This window comes from Callithrix jacchus, chromosome 2 (genome assembly GCF_049354715.1).
Source record: "Callithrix jacchus isolate 240 chromosome 2, calJac240_pri, whole genome shotgun sequence".
Taxonomy (NCBI): Eukaryota; Metazoa; Chordata; class Mammalia; order Primates; family Cebidae; genus Callithrix; species Callithrix jacchus.
The window spans coordinates 172310020-172329287 of NC_133503.1; the positions used below are offsets into that span (position 1 = coordinate 172310020).

The 19268-nt window shown below is 38.8% G+C and overlaps 1 protein-coding gene across 1 annotated transcript in view; it reads left to right on the forward strand.

The window, feature by feature from the left end:
* The window catches only part of LOC144581659 (uncharacterized), a 431789-nt gene extending 417040 nt beyond the window's left edge, over positions 1-14749 (forward strand). Inside the window, exon 5 of the mRNA XM_078365992.1 lies at positions 14370-14749. The gene's annotated coding sequence lies outside the window, so the exon portion shown is untranslated. The remainder of the gene's footprint in view (positions 1-14369) is intronic.
* Positions 14750-19268: the final 4519 nt, after the last annotated feature.

Here is a 19268-nt window from a genome sequence, read left to right on the forward strand (position 1 = left end):
AGAAGAGGTGGGATTCCGGATATAGGTGGAAGGAGAGTCAACAAGATTTGCTAAAGGATAGAATGCTGGTCAGGAGGGGAAAAGAGTACGTAGGGATGTCTCCAAGATTTTTGACCTGCATTTGGTAGGAGTTGGTAACAACTGAGACAGAGAGGATTGTCATAGGAACAAAGTTTGATGAATAATCAGGAGTTCAGTTAGGAGATACCTAGTATGAAATTGAAATTCAAGACCAGAAATTTTTAAAACCTGGCTGTCATCAGCACATACATGGTATTTAAGAGAAGAAGTCTAAGCCCTCCAGACATCATCACTCAGGCTTCTTTGTCCTCTGGCTTGTTGTTGGGTTTCGTCAATGGGAGGCCCTTTCAGGAGGGAAGAAAGAAAAGAAGAAAAGCAAGGTCTGGGTTTTTTCCCCATTTGCTCATGTTAGGCAGCCCCTCTGCTGTAGTGAGAGGTTTCATTGGGTTCTGAATACTGCTCCTTCTCAGGCCATCCAGGCCTAGGGGTGATGGAGTGTCAGCTGCTTCTCACTGTTACCAGTCCTGGCTGCTGTATCATCTCTTATTGGCTCCCTTGACCCTATCCACTCATTTAACTCTCTTCAGTTATTGCTTTGGAGTATGTCTTCTGTTTCCTACCAGGACCCTAATGACATTAGCAGATCTGGTAAAATAAAATAGTTGAGAAGCAGCAGCACTTGAATCCTGAGGCCAAATCTACTGTGAGTTTGTGATTATCATTTTGACAATTGATAATTATCATAATTCCTATATGGTTATTGAAATTATTATTTTATTATAATTTAATTTTACAACCACATGTAATAGAAGCATGATTTGTAAGGAAGAAGCAATTGGGGCTCTTCCTTATATGAGGGAAGGAAGTCTTGTAAGACCTTGGGAAAGTCACTTCCTGAACTTAAGTTTCTGGATGAGTTAAAGGAATGGTAACTACAAACTCTTTTTTTATTATTATTATGCTTTAAGTTCTGGGGTACATGTGCAGATCGTGCAGGATTGTTACATATGTATACACATGCCATGGTAGTTTGCTGCCTCCAACTCTCATCACCCACATTAGGTATTTCTCCTAATGTTATCCCTCCCCAATACCCCCACTCCCTGCTATCACTCCCTTAGTCCCCCGTTCCCAACAGACCCCATTGTGTGATGTTCCCCTGTCTGTGTCCATGTGTTCTCATTGTTCGACACCCACTTATGAGTGAGAATATGCAGTTTTTGGTTTTCTGTTCCTTTGTCAGTTTGCTGAGAATGATGGTTTCCAGCTTCATTCATGTCCCTGCAAAGAATATGAACTCATCCCTTTTTATGGCTGCATAGTATTCCATGGTGTTTATGTGCCCTTATCCAGTGTATTCTTCATGGGCATTTGGGTTGGTTCCAAGTCTTTGCTATTGTGAACAGTGCCACAATAAACATACATACATGTGCATGCATCTTTATAATAGAACGATTTATAATCCTTTGGGTATACACCCAGTAATGGGATTGCTGGGTCAAATGGTATTTCTATTTCTAGATTCTTGAGGAATTGCCTATCACACTGTCTATCACAATGGTTTAACTAATTTACACTCCAACCAACAGTGTAAAAGTGTTCTTATTTCTCCACATCCTCTCCAGCATCTGTTGTCTCCAAATTTTTAAATGATCACCATTCTAACTGGTGTGAGATGGTATCTCAATATGGCTTTGATTTGCATTTCTCTGATGACCAATGATGATGAACATTTTTTCATGTGTTTGTTGGTTGCATAAATGTCTTCTTTTGAAAAGTGCCTGTTTATATCCTTTGCCCACTTTTTGATGGGGTTGTTTTTTTCTTGTAAATTTGTTTAAGTTCTTTATAGACTCTGGATATTAGCCCTTTGTCAGATGGGTAGATTGCAAAAATTATTTCCCATTCTGGGTTGCTGATTCACTCTAATGATTGTTTCCTTTGCTGTGCAGAAGCTCTTAAGTTGAATTAGATCCCATTTGTCTATTTTGGCTTTTGTTGCCATTGCTTTTGGTGTTTTAGTCATGAAGTCCTTGCCTGGAATTCTACTAGATGCACAAAGAGGAGTTGATACCATTCCTTCTGAAACTATTCCAAACAATACAAAAGAGGGAATTCTCCCTAACTCATTTTATGAGACCAACATCATCTTGATACCAAAACCTGGCAGAGACACAAATAAAAAAGAAAATTTCAGGCCAATGTCCACAGTGAATATCGATGCAAAAATCTTCAATAAAATACTGGCACACTGAATACAACAGCACATCAGAGAGCTTATCCATCACTGACAAGTAGGCTTCATCCCGGGGATGCAAGGCTTGTTCAACATATGTAAATCTATAAACATAATCCATCACATAAACAGAATCAAAGACAAAAACTACATGATTGTCTCAATAGATGCAGAGAAGGCCTTCAACAAAATTCAACAGCCCTATATGCTAAAAACTCTCAATAAACTAAGTGTCAATGGAATGTATCTCAAAATAGTAAAAGCTATCTACGACAAGCCCACAGCCAATATCATACTGAATGGGCAACAACTGGAATCATTCCCTTTGAAAACCAGCACTAGACAAGGGTGCCCTCACTTATCATTCCTATTCAACACAGTATTGGAAGTTCTAGCCAGAGAAATCAGGCAAGAAAAAGAAATAAAGGGTGTTCAGTTAGGAAAAGAGGCAGTCAGATTGTCTCTATTTCCAGACAACATGATTGTATATTTAGAAGACCCCATCATCTCAGCCCCAAATCTCCTTAAGACAATTAGCAACTTCAGCAAAGTCTCAGGATACAAAATCAATGTGCAAAAATTACAAGCATTCCTATACACCAATAACAGACAATCAGAGAGCCAAATCATGAGCAAATTCCTATTCACAATTGCTACAAAGAGAATAAAATACCTAGGAATACAACTAACAAAGGACGTGAAGGACCTCTTCAAGGGGAGTTACAAACCACTGCTCAAGGAAATAAGAGAGGACCCAAACAGATGGAGAAACATTCCGTGATCATGGTTAGGAAGAATGAGCACTGTGAAAATAGCCATACTTCCCAAAGTAATTTATAGATTCAATGCTATTCCCATTAAGCTACCAATGACTTTCTTCACAGAATTGGAAAAAAAAAAAACAGCTTAAACTTCATATGGAACCAAAAAAGAGCCAGCATAGCCAAGACAATCCTAAGCCAAAAAAAAAAAAAAAAGCTGGAGGCATGCTACCTGACTTCAAACCATATTACAAGGCTACTATAATCAAAACATCATGGAACTGATACCAAAACAGAGATATAGACCAATGGAACAGAACAGAGCCTCAGAAAGAATGCCACACAACTACGACCACTTGATCTTTGACAAACCTGACAAAAACAAGCAATGGGGAAAGGATTCCCTCTTTAATAAATGGTGTTGGGGAAACTGGCTAACCATGTGCAGAAAGCTGAAACTGGACCCATTCCTTACACCTTATACAAAAACTAACTCCAGATGGATTAAATATTTACACATAAGACCTAACACCATAAAAATCCTAGAAGAAAACCTAGGCAATACTCCTTCCTCCCAATAAGTAATATTCGTTCTTAAATATTAAGCTGATACCTCCTCCAAGGTCCTTGCAGGACCTTGTCAAAGGAGCGCAAAGCTTAACTGCCTACTTTTAAATTTTTCTGAAGGTACAATCCTGGTACCTAAAACCCACTAATGCTAGCCAGGGTTAGAAGAGATGGTTAGGAGAAGAGGAAGGCTGTCAGTACCTGCAATGTTAAAAAGCATGTCATTTTAATCTGTTTTCAGTATTTTTTTTTCTCAGAATAAATTCTTTTGGTCAAGTCACATGACTAAGGGCAGAAAACAATCGAAAGACTTTGGAATGGCAGTCCAAATATTGACTGTTACCAGCATGTTTCCTTCTGGTCTCCCCGCTGAAAGCTACATCTAGGAATGATACAGTCACGCAGCCCTGGAGTTTGGCAGCTGAGCACCTCTGGATCTCTGGCCTTCAGCACCCAGAGAATAGTTCTTAAATTTACAAACTGTCTCGTGCAGCACTTTTTTTCCTTTTCTCCTCAAATAATATCAAATTACTGAGTGCTGTGCTGGGAGAACCTGGAGAAATGCTAGAAGGAAGCGCAGCTGAGAGCCACTGTGGTTTGACAGCTCTCCAGCTACTTTGAAAATATTTTGGCAAAAACAAGATTTCAAGTAAAACTGTTTCCTTTGGTAACATACCCAAAACTGCAGGTTTTATATTTTCAGTACTGTGATTTGGGCCAAAAGTAGAAAAAGAAGAAAAAAAGGAGTAAAAGCTGTTCTTGAGGGAGAAAGATAGAATCTAAGAAAATGGGAGGTGGGGAGGGATAGCCTGGGGAGAAATGCCAAATGTGGGTGAAGGGGAGAAGGAAAGAAAAGCACAACTGTCTTGCATGCTCTGCTCATGTACCCCAAAATCAAAAATCCAATAAAAAATTTAAAAAAAAAAAGAAAATGGGGAACACTACATGGGATGCAGATATGAGAGTAGGAGAGAAACAGATGGAAGCAAATTTAACTTTCTCTCCTCACTTCTTTTCTCTACTAAAGAATTTCCCCGTCAAAATACAAGGCTCTTTTTTTGCCTTAAGATGTCCAGGAAAGGATTCGCTGGGGAATTACTAGGCTAGGATTTGTGTTATTGCTTATTATAGGATGAGCAATAGCAACTAGGGAGGGTGAAACCACATGGGTGCTTTATTTCAGGCCATCCTACATCACAGCAGATGCAGGAGGGGATAAATGGATAATATTTATCTCAACCCTGTTAGTTGGTCCTTGGAGAATATGCTCATTTTTTCTTGCTTCATTTTTTTCTTGATTGCATCCATGCATAAAATCTCTCCATTTTTAAAAATACCAGCTCTCTCCTATCCCAGGACCTTTGTGGATACCTTCTCTACCCAGAATCCTTTGCCCTCAAACTCCATCATTTAAGAATGAATATTACTTATTAAGAGGCAGTAGTATTGCCCGGGTTTTCTTCTATGATTTTTATGGTGTTAGGTCTTATGTTTAAACCTTTAATCCTTCTGGAGTTAATTTTAGATGTTAGCATTTTCTGGTGCCTTTCTGGCCATCTGTTTACATATTCCCCAACACTGTAAATTCTATAAGGCCCTGTTCACTCTCACACCCCCAGCGCATGGCATACTGTGAGTGCTCAATTTCAAATTTAGCCAGTTGTCTGACTAAACCTGCTTTTCTTTAGTTTCTTTTTCTCATTATACTTCTTTCCTAATAATCTAGTTCTCCTTTGTTTTTGTTTTTACTTATATTGGTCTTTTTTTCTATTACCCTTTCTTCCTTCTCCATATGTAGAAACGTTGGCTAAAGCAAGCATTTGTAGGAAATGTACTCGAAACTATATAATGTTAATACCAGAAGGTACATTAAAGATTATGTAATTAACCCCCCCCCTCCAATTTTATAATTGTGTTCTATTGTCCAAGGTCACACAGCTAGTTGGGAGCAGAATTTATATTTGAACCCAGTAATCCCAACTTTATGTTTAGTCTTCCTTTCATTAGTGTCACTTGATACAAAGTTAGACAAAAGGCCAAGGTTCCAAAAATACTAATCATCTCTCTACAACACAAGCTACCTATCATCCAAGAGTCTGACATCTCATTGGAGAGAAAAGACTTCTTCCTGGGTCCTTCTTGAAAAATTGCTATTATAAGAATAAAACTTAGAGTCAAACTCTGTCCTTAACTTTCCGCAGACTCAGGAAGATACATATATCTTAGAATGCTAAGGGAAAGAAGGAAGTTTGATATTTAGTCCCTAACTAAATCATTATGTGAAAAGAAGTGAATCCAAAAGTTCAAAATCCTATTAAAAAGAGAGCAGAATAGGAAAGAGAAATATTAATAATGATAATAATAACCATAGCTGACATTTATTACTAGTACTGCTCTAAGAACCTATCCTAAATGACATACATTTACTCTCTTAATCCCCCGTCAACCTGTAAATTAAATACTATTATCCCTACTTTACCAATGAGGAAACTGAAGCATAAAACAACTGTTCAATATATTTAGCTAGTAAATGAAAAGCTGAGATTTGAATCTGAGCAGCTTACTCCAGCGTCAACACTCTGTGGAACACCTAGATAAAGCTTCTAGCCCCCAAACAGAGATAAGTTTTTATAACCTCTATGAAAGATCCCACTGATATAACCAAGTTTCATCAGGCCTGAGCTAATTTAGATCAACACCTTAGGAATGATGAGTCTTTCACAATTGTTTATGTAACTGGCTGCCCTGGTCCTGAAGTATTGAACTGATTCTGAGAATTTTGTTTGTCTGTTATCTGTAAATAATTTTCATTTGTTGTCAGTTTATTTAATTCAGGCAATATCCTTTCTCACAAGCTGAAGAACCTATAAAGGTTCTTGATGAACCTATAAAGGTTCTATAAAGGGCATGATGGTTTTATAGGCGTGAAAGTCAAGAGGCTCCTCAGAAGAGGGTTTTGTTACTGCTTCACTGCGGCACTTAGAATGAAATCCAAATCTCACCCACACAGCCTTACAATGAGGGCCTTGCTCATCATTTGATGTGATCTCCCACCATTCCCCTTGTTGTTCTCTGAGCTGTAGCCATTGCAATACTTCTCCAGCCTCTTGAACTCACAACTGTCCCCTACCCCCAGGACCTGCACTCTTGTTCTTATGTGGCAAGTGGCTTCCAGAAAAAAACAGTGCAGTTATGGAACAAATTTTTCGTGTCAGAAAATTCTTTTTTTTTTTTTTTTGAGACGGAGTTTCGCTCTTGTTACCCAGGCTGGAGTGCAATGACGTGATCTCGGCTCACCGCAACCTCCACCTCCTCGATTCAGGCAATTCTCCTGCCTCAGCCTCCTGAGTAGCCGGGATTACAGGCACGTGCCACCATGCCCAGCTAATTTTTGTATCTTTAGTAGAGACAGGGTTTCACCATGTTGACCAGAATGGTCTTGATCTCTTGACCTCGTGATTCACCCACCTTGGCCTCCCAAAGTGCTGGGATTACAGGCGTAAGCCATCATGCCCGGCCTAGAAAGTTCTTTTAGACAATGTTGCATTGAGGAATATAAGGACTGGAAGAAAAGTTAGCATGAAGGTGGTCTTTCAAGGCAGTAAAGGGCATTGGCTGTAAGATAGATCAGGATTGATTCTTTGCTCTTCCACTTCTTATCTCTGTGCTCTTCTGTAAATTAGTTAATCTCTTTATACCTAGTTTCTGGCACTGAAATTAAATGAATATATGTATCCACCTAAAAAGTGCATATATATGTGTGTGTGTGAGTATGTGTGTGTGTGTGTGTGTATGTGTGTGTGTATTCTGCCACAAATTCTGGACAACTGCTAGTCCTCAATCAAGGGAAAATAGCAGCAATAGCAATAGAATGCAAATGGTATGGATGCCATTCTGCTAAGGATTAAGATTCAAGTAGGTGATCAATATGTGCATGCATAATATGTGTATGCAGAAGGCCTAGACTTCACCAACAGTTTTAGGAGTTTTGTTTATTTGTTTTATTTTTATTTTTTATTTCTATAGTTTTGGGGGAGCAAGTGGTGTTTGTTTACATAAGTTCTTTTGTGGTGATTTCTGATATTTTGGTGCACCCATCACCCAAGCAATATAGACTGTACCCAGTTTGTAGTCTTTTATCCCTCAACTGCCTCTCACCCTTTCACTGAGTCCCCAGAGTCCACTGTATCATTCTTATGTCTTGGTGTAGCTTAGCTCCCACTTATGAGTGAGAACATACGATATTTAGTTCTCCATTCCTGAGTTATTTCACTTAGAATAATAGTCTCTAATTTCAACCAGGTTGCTGTGAATGCCATTATTGCATTCCTTTTTTTATGATTCAGTAGTATTCTATGGTATGTATACACCACAATTTCTTTTTTTTTTTTTTATTGTACTCTGGGTTCTGGGGTACATGTGCAGGTCATGCAGGATTGTTGCATAGGTACACACATGGCAATGTAAAGTTTGCTGCCTCCATCCCCCAGTCACCTACATCTGGCATTTCTCCCCCCCATCACCTACATCTGGCATTTCTCCCCCCGGTCACCTACATCTGGCATTTCTCTCCCCGATCACCTACATCTGGCATTTCTCCCCATGTTATCCTTCCCCGACCTCCCCAATCCCCTGCTGTCCCTCCCTTGCCCCACCAACAGACCCCAGTGTGTGATGCTCCCCTTCCTGTGTCCATGTGTTCTCATTGTTCATCACCCACCTATGAGTGAGAACATGCGTACACCACAATTTCTTTATACACTCATTGATGGGCATTTGGGGTGGTTTCATATTTTTGCAATTGCAAATTGTGCTGCTGTAAACATATGTGTCCAAGTATTTTTTTTTTTTTTTGGTATAATGACTTCTTTTCCTGTGGGCAGATACCCAGTCTTAGATTTAAATCCTTAATACATCTTGAGTTGTAATAAATGGTAGTTCTACCTTTAGTTCTTTGAGGAATCTTAGTGGTTGAACTAGTTTACATTCCCACCAGCAGTGTAAAAGTGTTCCCTTTTAACCAGGTCCCCAGCAACACTTATTATTTCTGATTTTCTTATTATGGCCAATTTTGCAGAGTAAGGCGGTATCACACTGGTTTTGATTTGCAGTTCCCGGATCATTAGTGATGTTGAACATTTTTTCATATGTTTCTTGGCCATTTGATACATCTTCTTTTGAGAATTGTCTCTTAATGTCCTTAGCCCACTTTTTGATGAGATTGTTTTTTTCTTATTAATTTGTTTAGGCTTCTTGTAGATTCTGGATATTAGTCTTTTGTCAGAGGTATAGATTGTGAAGATTTTTCTCCCACTCTGTTGGTTGTTTGTTTACAACTTTTTTTTTTTTTTGCTGTGCAGAAGCTTTGTAGTTTTATTAAGTCCCATCTATTTATCTTTGTTTTTTGTTGCATTTGCTTTTGGTTTGTTGGTCATAAACCCCTTGCCTAAGCCAATGTCTAGAAGGGTTTTTCCAACATTACCTTCTAGAGTTTTTATGGTTTCAGGTCTTACATTTAAATCCTTAATACATCTCGAGTTGATTTTTGTATAAAGTGAGAGATAAGGATCCAGTTTCATTCTTCTACATGTGGAAGAATGAATTGCCAATTATCCCAGCACCATTTGTTGAATAGGGTTTCCTATTGCCCACTTTATGTTTTAGCTCACTTTGTTGAAGATCAGTTGGCTGTTTAGTACTTGGCTTTATTTCTCTGTTTTCTATTCTGTTCCATTGGTTTATGTGCCTATTTTTATACCAGTACCACGCTGTTTTGGTAACTATGACCTTATAGAATAGTTTGAAGTCAGGTAATGTGATGCCTCCACATTTGTTCTTTTTGCTTAGTCTTTCTTTGACTATGTGGGCTCTTTTTGGTTCCATGTGAGTTTTAGGATTGTTTTTTCTAGTTCTGTGAAGAATTACAGTGGTATTTTGATGGGAATTGCATTAAATTTGTAGATTGCTTTTGGCAGTATGGTCATTTTCACAATATTGGTTCTACCCATCCATGAACATGGGATGGGTTTCAACTTGTTTGTGTTGTCTGTGATTTCTTTCAGCAGTGTTTTTTAGTTTTCCTTGTTGATGTCTTTCATCTCCCTGGTTAGGTGTATTTCTAAGGATTTTTTTTACAGCTATTGTGAAAGGGGTTGAGTTCTTGATTTGATTCTCAGTTTGATTGCTGTTGGTGTATAGCAGAGTTACTGATTTGTGTACATTAATTTTATATCCTGAAACTTTACTGAGTTCATTTATCAGTTATAGGAGTTTTTTGAAGGAGTCTTTAGGGTTCTCTAGGTATACAATCACATCATCAGCAAACGGCAACAGTTTGACTTCCTTCTTACCAATTTGGATGCCCTTTATTTCTTTCTCTTGCCTGATTGCTCTGGCTAGAACTTCAAATACTGTGTCAAATAGAAGTGGTGAGAGTGGGCATCCTTGTCTTGTTCTAGTTCTCAGAGGCAATACTTTCAACTATTCCTCATTCAGTATTATGTTGGCTGTGGGTTTATCAGAGATGGCTTTTATTACATAAAGATATGTTAGGAAGGACTTATCTTAATGTAAGTTTCTTTAAGTTAAGGTAAGCACATAAGGGGATGACATAGGGGGACACGAAGAGAGAAAAGATAGGAAGAAAGCCAGAAAGAATGTATAAGCACCAATTTCCATTTTCTAATTGCTGAAGGGATGATAGTGTTGTCAGTCAAGAATAATATCACATAACAGTGAGGATACTGGACAGTAAAATCTTTACTGAGGAAGGGCAGAAGAAAGTCAAAGTAGGAGCAAAAGATGTTTTCCACTGACCCTGAAATTTCATTATTACTAGGGCAGGGATTGATTTTATTTCTGAAATTCAAGTCTGACTTTGTTGATAATTGCTGCCTGAGGTCTACATATACAAAGTTTCTGAAGCCGTATTCGAGCTGCATTGGGAAGGAGTGCATGAGTAAAGAGCAACTTCTACACAGGCACAGAAATCTCTTAAGGTCAATTCTGCCAGTGAACCTGGTTCTGTACTGAAAACACCTTTCCTGCATATCATCCCATGATTGTATCCTTGCTGTCATTCAGGTCTCAGCTTAGTTATATACCTGTCTACCCTCTTTGTTCCATACAGTCTGACTGTAATGATTTTAGGCTGGAAAAAGCTTAAAGCACTTATAACCCCTAAGCAACAAAAACAACAGCAAAGAAAAAAAAGTCAGTAAATCTCCCACACACCTTGCTTCAGTAATATTACTTCCTAGTATACTCAACAGGATAAATTATTTATTCATTAAAAGTAAACAGAGTTAGAGCATATCAGTCAAAAATAGATTTGGCTTAGTGTAATTAATATTAAGAATTCCATCTGATGTACTTGTCTAACAGGGCCAGCTGTTTACTTCAGCCACTTTTCTTTCAAATAATAACATTTTTTAAATCACCTAAAGGGTTTTTTCTATCCACTGACAAAGAATAAATACATCCAACCCTTTTAGAGGAACTACCAGATAATTAAGAAACAAGTAAGAGTGGAGATAGAAGTGGAAGTGAGGGCAGTGTAGAATCTTTCCATTTTAATCTAGTACAAAATTTAATAGGAAGATCACTTCTACTAATCTTGACTCTTTTATGCAGCAATGACTGTCTAAATGTCTATTTTAAGTAGGATTCTATGTCCACCTTGTGCCAGTGAGCTGATAAAGGATTTCTGACAATAAGTAATAAAGCCATGAATGATACAGTCTCTGGTTTCATTCTTCTTGAATCTCTATTAATAATGTTTGATAAAATAGTCTTATCTACAGTCCACTCATTCCTCATGTAAAACGTTGGTGCTGTGGTTTGACTTTCTGCCTACTCCAAAACTCATGTTGAAATTTAATTGCCATTGTAACTGTTTTAAGAGGTGAAAACCATTGTGGAGAATCCTCACTAGGCCTAGTAGAGTTGTGGGGATGGGGCTACCCCCAAGACCACAAAACTGTACAGCGTGTGTAATGACAGCGTGGGAGAGCTGCAGGAATGAGACTCGGACCTGTGAGAGCTGCTGCATGGGCTGAGCCCAGCAAAGCTGTAGTACAGGGTTGCCTGAGGTGTTGGGGTCCCACCGCCGCCCCCACAGTGTGCCCAAAGCCATGGAGTCAAGAAAGATTGTTCTCCAGCTTTAAGATTTAATGTTATTTTCCCTGTTGGGTTTTGAACTGCTTGGGACCATTTACCCCTTTTTTTCTTCCCTACTTACCCTTTTTGATATGGAAATGTCTAGTCTATGTCTGTCCTACCGTTGTATCTTGGAAGCACATAATTTGTTTTGATTTCACAGACTCACAGCTGGAGGAGAATTTCCTTCAAGATGAATTGTGCCTTGGGCTTCACCCCTATTTTATTTAGATGAGACTCTGGGCTTTAGACTTGTGGCTAGAATGAGTTAAGACTTATGGGGCTTTTGGGAAGCAACTTTGAATGTATTTTGTGTGTGAGAAGGACAAGAGTTTAGGTGAGGGTGGGTGGGAGCATAAGTTTATGGTTTGAATGTTTGTCAATAGGTCCTCTAGGAGGTGATTAGGCCATAACGGCTACACCCTCATGAGTGGAATTGGTGCCGTCATAAAAGGATGAGTTTGGCCTCTTGCATTCTCTCTTGTCTTCTCTTGCTGTTCTGCCATGTGACCGTCATGGCAGAAGACACTCATAAGATTCTAGCCCTTTGATCTTGGACTTCACAACCCCTGCAAGAACAGTAAGAAATAAATTTCTGCTCATTATAATTTATTTTGTCTCACATATTCTGTTATAACAGCACAAAATAGATTAAGACACTTGGTCTGAACCCCCCAGAATTGCTGTTCAATAAGTGAGTATTTTTAGGCAATAAAAGTTATATTAAGCTATCAAAAAGTTATCTTTTTGAATATAGAATAAATATACATTAGATTTATTCAAAGAGGACCTTGCTGGCTGGACCAGTTAATAACAACCTAGAAAGATTTAAAATTCACATTTCACAACAATTATTAATCAACCTGAAGACTAAATTCTCCCCAGATACTCTATTGAGTTCCATTTTTTTTACTTAACTGTACAGTATAAAAAACTTTAAGATCTAATCAGGAAATAGGCTGGGATCTACAAAAACTAACATAAGTGATCTTGATTTATAGCAGGGTTTCTCAACCTCAACAACTATTGCATTTTAGGCCAAATAATTCTTTGACATGGGGCACTATCCTGTGCATTGGTGAATGTTTAACAGCATCGTTGGCCTCTGTCCACTAGATGACAGTGGCATTCTCTTCCCCAGTCTTAACGAACAAAACTGTCTCCAGACATTGCCAAATGTTCTCAGGAGGACAAAATTAACCCATGTTTATAGGGTAGGGAAACAGGCTTTCCAGATATTCAGAATTCAGGTCCACAACCTTTTTCAGTGGATTCAGACCTAAGGAAATTGTGCCACAGAATCTAGTCTCTACTACTTCTACAAGCAAACTCATGAGTCCACCAACGTGTTTTGTTGAATCATTTGAAGCAATGGTAAACATATACTGTATATATACCATATGAGCTTTATATTATATAAGGTCTTTGGAGAGCACACCTCTTCTGATTTGGGCTCCACTTGGTATTTCACAAAAGTTGTTAATTTTATTTTAGCTACATTGTCAAAGGGCTAATTTGGATAAGATGAATAAGAATTTGGTTTACCATCCCATTCTGTAATTGAAATTGCATTAAAGTTATTTAAATACTATGAAGTTAGAGATTGCACCCAAGTTTATCTGAGGCACATTTTTAAGGCTCAATAAAATTGAAGTCTTTTAGCCAATCTTACTGTTTTCAGTATTTTAATGCTTCCAGTTCGACTATACATTCAGATAATAAAAAGCAAAGATTAGTTAGATGGTCATTTTCTAAGCAATTCAGAATGCCCAATATGTACACATTTTTTAATGGCTAGAAGCACAACAAAGCTAATCTCAAAACCATTTATAGTGATAGATCTCAGAGTAAATTTACCAATTTACCATAAGACATCACTAGGCTCTGATCATTAATGAGTATGTCAGAAATTTCTCCTTTATATTTACATATTTATCTTTAAAAGTATGTTCCAGAGTATCAACCCTCTCATTCCTTGTGGATTCCAGATATGGCCCCATTGGACCAGCTGCCAATCTTGGTCACCACAAAGAATTAATCCCACCATGAAGTATTTAAAATATGTAAAGGTTAAAAGATCATAGAAATGAGAACATATGTCCAAACATACCACATGTGCTTTGGCAAGAGAAGTATATGTATTAAGACAAGTCTTAACTAGCCTGCCAGGGAACTAGATCAAAACCAGGACAAAAAGATTCTTTTCATATAAACTAGGTATTTCCCTAGCACTTACCCCAAAATTAGCTGAGATGAAAGAAGTCAACATACCCCTATTGGCCTGGCAAAGCCATCTTCCTTGGTGGCTGAGAAAAATAAAAGGCCTAGAACCTTATATTTGGGGAGATGAACTGCCTTGGTCGACAATCCTGGATCGATGGCTAACTCTGCCAATATCTTAACATGTTGGCAAGACACTGAGTATCTCTGAGCTTCAATTTCCTCACCTATAAAATGGAAATTGTTACATCTTTCTTCTGGAATGTTTTGAGGATTAAACAAGATAAAGAAAGTGTTTAGAATATTTTTGGCACTGAATGAAGGCTGTTGTTCTTATTAAGAAAAATATCTATATTCCATCTCTTTGGGAATGCAGATATTCTGATTCTCACTTTTACTTCTTTCAGATTATGCTCCAAGACACTGAATCTGAAAAGATGCATCCAGTTTTGCCAAGGGATTTCACCACCAAGGCCAGCCCTCACCTATGACAGACCCAAGAAAGATCATTTGTAACTAGAATCTAGCCATTTATGAACCTGTGTGCTCCCTGGGTGGGCCATCTGCACTGGTCTGAGGTTTATCTCATTCACATGAAGTCCAAAGGAATCTTCTTGAATATCAGCACCAGGAAGAGCAGTGAAAACTGGAGAAGTTGGGGGATGTAGGCAGTGGACTCAATCAACACATATATGTATTCAATTACTCAGAAGACCCTGTACTCCACTTATTTTGGTTGAATAATCAGACTGTAAAACTGCCAAAAAAATTAAAGAAATTACTTTTAGATAATTGCTATATGGAGTTATTCATGTCATACCTCTCATCGTTTAGAACCAATTATCTAGTGTTGATTATACCACTATGTGTCAACATTACTAAATTTAAAATAGTTGTAGCTGGGCATGGTGGCTTGCACTTGTAATCCCAGTTACTTGGGAGGCTGAGCCAGATGTGTTTGTTGAGGCTGGGAGTTTGAGACCAGCCAGGTCAACATAGCAAGACCCTATCTCTAAAAAAAAAAAAAAAAAAAAAAAAAAAACCAGCCAGGCAGGGTGGTGGCAAATACCTGTAGTCCCAGCTCTTCAGAAGTCTGAGATAAGAGGATGCTTGAACCTTGGAGTTTGAGCTATGATCACACCAGTGTACCCTAACCTGGGCAACAGAGCAAGACCCCATCTCAAAAAAACTTTAGAATAGAACTTTAAAATTTTTTTAAAGTAAAAGTCACTTTAATATTTAGCTAAGTGAATAAGAATTAGTTTAGATGACCCTCAAGAACAAAAGTGTAGTTTTCCACTCTTTTAATGCTTTTTAGAGCTGAAAATTATTATAAAATATTTTTAAAATACAAACATGTATAAAGAATAATACAGAACTCAGCTTTAATCTGGTCTGATTCCACATCTTGTTATCCCTTTTAACACCCACACCTTTGATACCCAAGACTCTGGACATAGAAATTGTCAAATTCCTTGAAGGCAGCCACGGAATTAGCTGCAGTTTCCCATTTTGATTTTTTTGTCAATATAAATGAACTTTATATTTCAAAATGCATATATAATGTTTTAGTGGGAAACTTTTTTCAGGATGCCTAGACACCTTCATTTTTTATCAAAATGTACTCACTATTATAAGTTTAAAATATTTTTAATTTTATTTTATTTACACAGTTGTCTCTGTTCTCACTACTAAAATCAGAATGCAAATAAAACCAAAATGGCCAAACACACAAACAGAGAGCCAAATCATGAGCAAACTCCTAGTCACAGTTGCTATAAAAAGAATAAAATACCTAGGAATACAACTAATGAAGGATGTGAAGGACCTCTTCAATAAGAACTACAAACCACTCCTCAAATAAATGAGAGAGGACACAAACAGAAGGAAAAACATTCCATGCTCATGGTGAGGAAGAATCAATATTGTGAAAATGGCCATATTGCCCAAAGTAATTTATAGATTCAGTGCTATCCCCATCAAGCTACCATTGACCTTCTTCACAGAACTGGAAAAAACCACCTTAAACTTCATATGGAACCAAAAAAGAGCCTGCATAGCCAAGACAATCCTAAGCAAAAAGAATAAAGCTGGAGGCATCTGACTTCAAACTATACTACAAGGCTACAGTATTCAAAACAGCATGATACTGGTACCAAAACAGAAATGTAGACCAATGGAACAGTACAGAGGCCTCAGAAAGAACACCATACAACTACAACAATCTGATCTTTGATAAACCTGACAGAAACAAGCAATGAGGAAAGGATTCCCTGTTTAATAAATGATGTTGTGAACACTGGCTAGCCATGTGCAGAGAGCAGAAACTGGACCCCTTCCTTACACCTTATACAAAAATTAACTCCAGATGGATTAAAAATTTAAACATAAGATCTAACACAATAAAAGAAAAACTAGAAGAAAACCTAGGAAATACCATTCAGGACATAGGCATAGGCAGACTTCATGACTAAAACACCAAAAGCAATGGCAACAAAAGCCAAAATAGATAAATTGGATCTAATTCAACTTAAGAGCTTCTGCACAGCAAAAGAAACAATCATTAGAGTGAACCAGCAACCAACAGAAAGGAAAAACATTTTTGTAATCTACCTATCAGACAAAGGGCTAATATCCAGAATCTGCAAAGAACTTAAACAAATTTAGAAGAAAAAGACAACCCCATCAAAATTGGGCAAAGGATATGAACAGACACTTTTCAAAAGAAGACATTTATGCAGCCAACAAACATATGAAAAAATGCTCATCATCACTGGTCATAAGAGAAATGCAAATCAAAGCCACATTGAGATACCATCTCACACCAGTTAGAATGGTGATCATTAAAAAAATATGGAGACAACAGATGCTGGAGAGGATGTAGAGAAACAGGAACACTTACACTGTTGGTTGGAGTGTAAATTAGTTAAACCATTGTGATAGACAGTGTGGCGATTCCTTAAGGATCTAGAAATAGAAATACTATTTGACCTAGCAATCCCATTCCTGGGTATATACCCAAAGGATTACAAATTGTTCTGTTATAAAGTCAAATGCACATGAATGTTCATTGCAACACTGTTTACAATAGCAAAGACTTGAAACCAACCCAAATGCCCATCAAGGATAGACTGGATAAAGAAAATGTGGCACAGGTCGAAGATGATGGCCCTTTTAGGAGCAGCTCAGGGTTGCAGCTCCCAGTGAAAGTGCAGAGATCGAGTGGATGTCGCATTTCCAGACAGATCTTTATTGCCCACAGACCAGGAGATTCCTAGGTGGAGGAGCCCTATGGATCACCAGCGCGGCTGTTTTTGCTGGCACAGCTGTTTTGCAGGCACCGCAGCACAGCCGCTCTCCATACAAAATACACTGGGCTGGTTGCCCTTTTAAGCTGGCCAGGAGATTCCCAGGCAGCACTGTTGTTTCAGCCAGCACAGTGGGTCGCCACACAGGAGAGCGCACAGATCCTGGTGCCCTTTCAGCAGGCGACTGGAATACCTAGAAAAGAGTCAACCATTCAACTTAAAAAAAAAAAAGGCTCTGAGGCAGGGAGCCAGGTGATCAGGCTCTGTGGGTCCCACCCCCACAAAAACAAGCAAAAAAACGCTTGGGGTTGAGAGCTTCACGGCAAGCACAGCTGAACCCAGGATGGTGCAGCTCGGTGGGGGAGTGGCATTCACCATTACCAAGGCACTCCACCCCTACGGAGGTAGTTTGCCATTGCTGAGGCGGCTTGCCATTGCCAAGGCAACCCGCCATAACAGAGAGAGTCCGCCATTACAGAGGCGGGCCACCATTGCCAAGGCAGTTCTAACCACACCCATATAAACAGGACTACAGGGAAACTCAATGGCAGCAGGGCAGAGCTTAGCAAAGCCTCTGCAGGCAGACAGTGACTAGGCTGCCTCTTGCTGGGCAGGGCAGCCCTGGGAAAAAAAAAGGCAGCAGTGCAATGGACACTCATAAATAAAGCCCTAACTCCCCAGGACAGAGCACCTAGGAGAAAAAAAGGTGGTTTATGAGTTCTGCTGCAGCAGACTTAAACATACCTACGTAGCAGCTCTGAAAGAACAATGGAGCTCACAGCTCAACACTTGAGCTCCTATAAAGAACAGACAGTCTCCTCAAGCAGCTCCCTGATCCCCATATATCCAAAGAGTCACCTCACAAAAGACTGATCAGACTGACTATTGGTGGGCATCATTCTGGGACAAAGACAGCAGAAGAAGAACTGGTAGCAACCCCTACTGTTCTGCAGCTGCTGCAGATGATCCCCAGGTAAGCATGGCCTGGAGTGGGCCTCAGCAGTCCTACAGCAGAGGGGCCAGACTGTTAGAAGGAAAACTAAGAAACAGAAATAACTTCATTATCAACAATCTGGATGTTCACTCAGAGAAACAATCTGAAAATCAGCAACGACACATAGGACAGGTGGATAAATACAAAAAGATGGGAAGAAACCAGTGCAAAAAGGAGGAAAACACCCAAAACAAGAACACCTCTCCTCCTACAAGGGATCACAACTCCTCACCAGCAAGGGAACAAAGCTAGAAACTTCTGTGAGCTAAAAGAACATGTTCTAACTCAATGCAAAGAAACTAAGAACCTTGAAAAAAGATATGAGGAAATGATAACAGGAATGGACAACTTAGAGAGGCATATGAGTGAATTGATGGAGCTGAAAAACACAACAGGAGAACTTTGCGAAGCATGCAGAAGTTTCAACAGCTGAATTGACCAAGCAGAAGAAAGGATATGAGAGATCAAAGATCAACTCAATGACATAAAACAAGAAGGCAAGATTAGAGAAAAAAGCGCAAAAAGGAATGAACAAAGTCTACAAGAAACGTGGGACTATGTGAAGAGACCTAATCTACATTTGATAGGTGCACCTGAATGTGACGAAGAGAATGAATCCAAGCTAGAAAACACACTTCAGAATATTATCCAGGAAAACTTCCCCAACGTAGCAAGGCAGGCCAATATTCAAGTCCAGGAAATACAGAAACACCACAAAGATATTCCTCAAGAAGAGCAACCCCAAGGCACATAATCATCAGATTCACCAGGGTTGAAATGAAGGAGAAAATGCTAAGGGCAGCCAGAGAGAAAGGTTGGGTTACCAACAAAGGAAAGCACATCAGACTCACAGCAGATCTCTCAGCAGAAACCCTACAAGCCAGAAGAGAATGGCGGCCAATATTCAACATTCTTAAAGAAAGAACTTTCAACCTAGAATTTCATATCCAGCCAAACTAAGCTTCACAAGTGAAGGAAAAATAAAATCCTTTGTGAACAAGCAA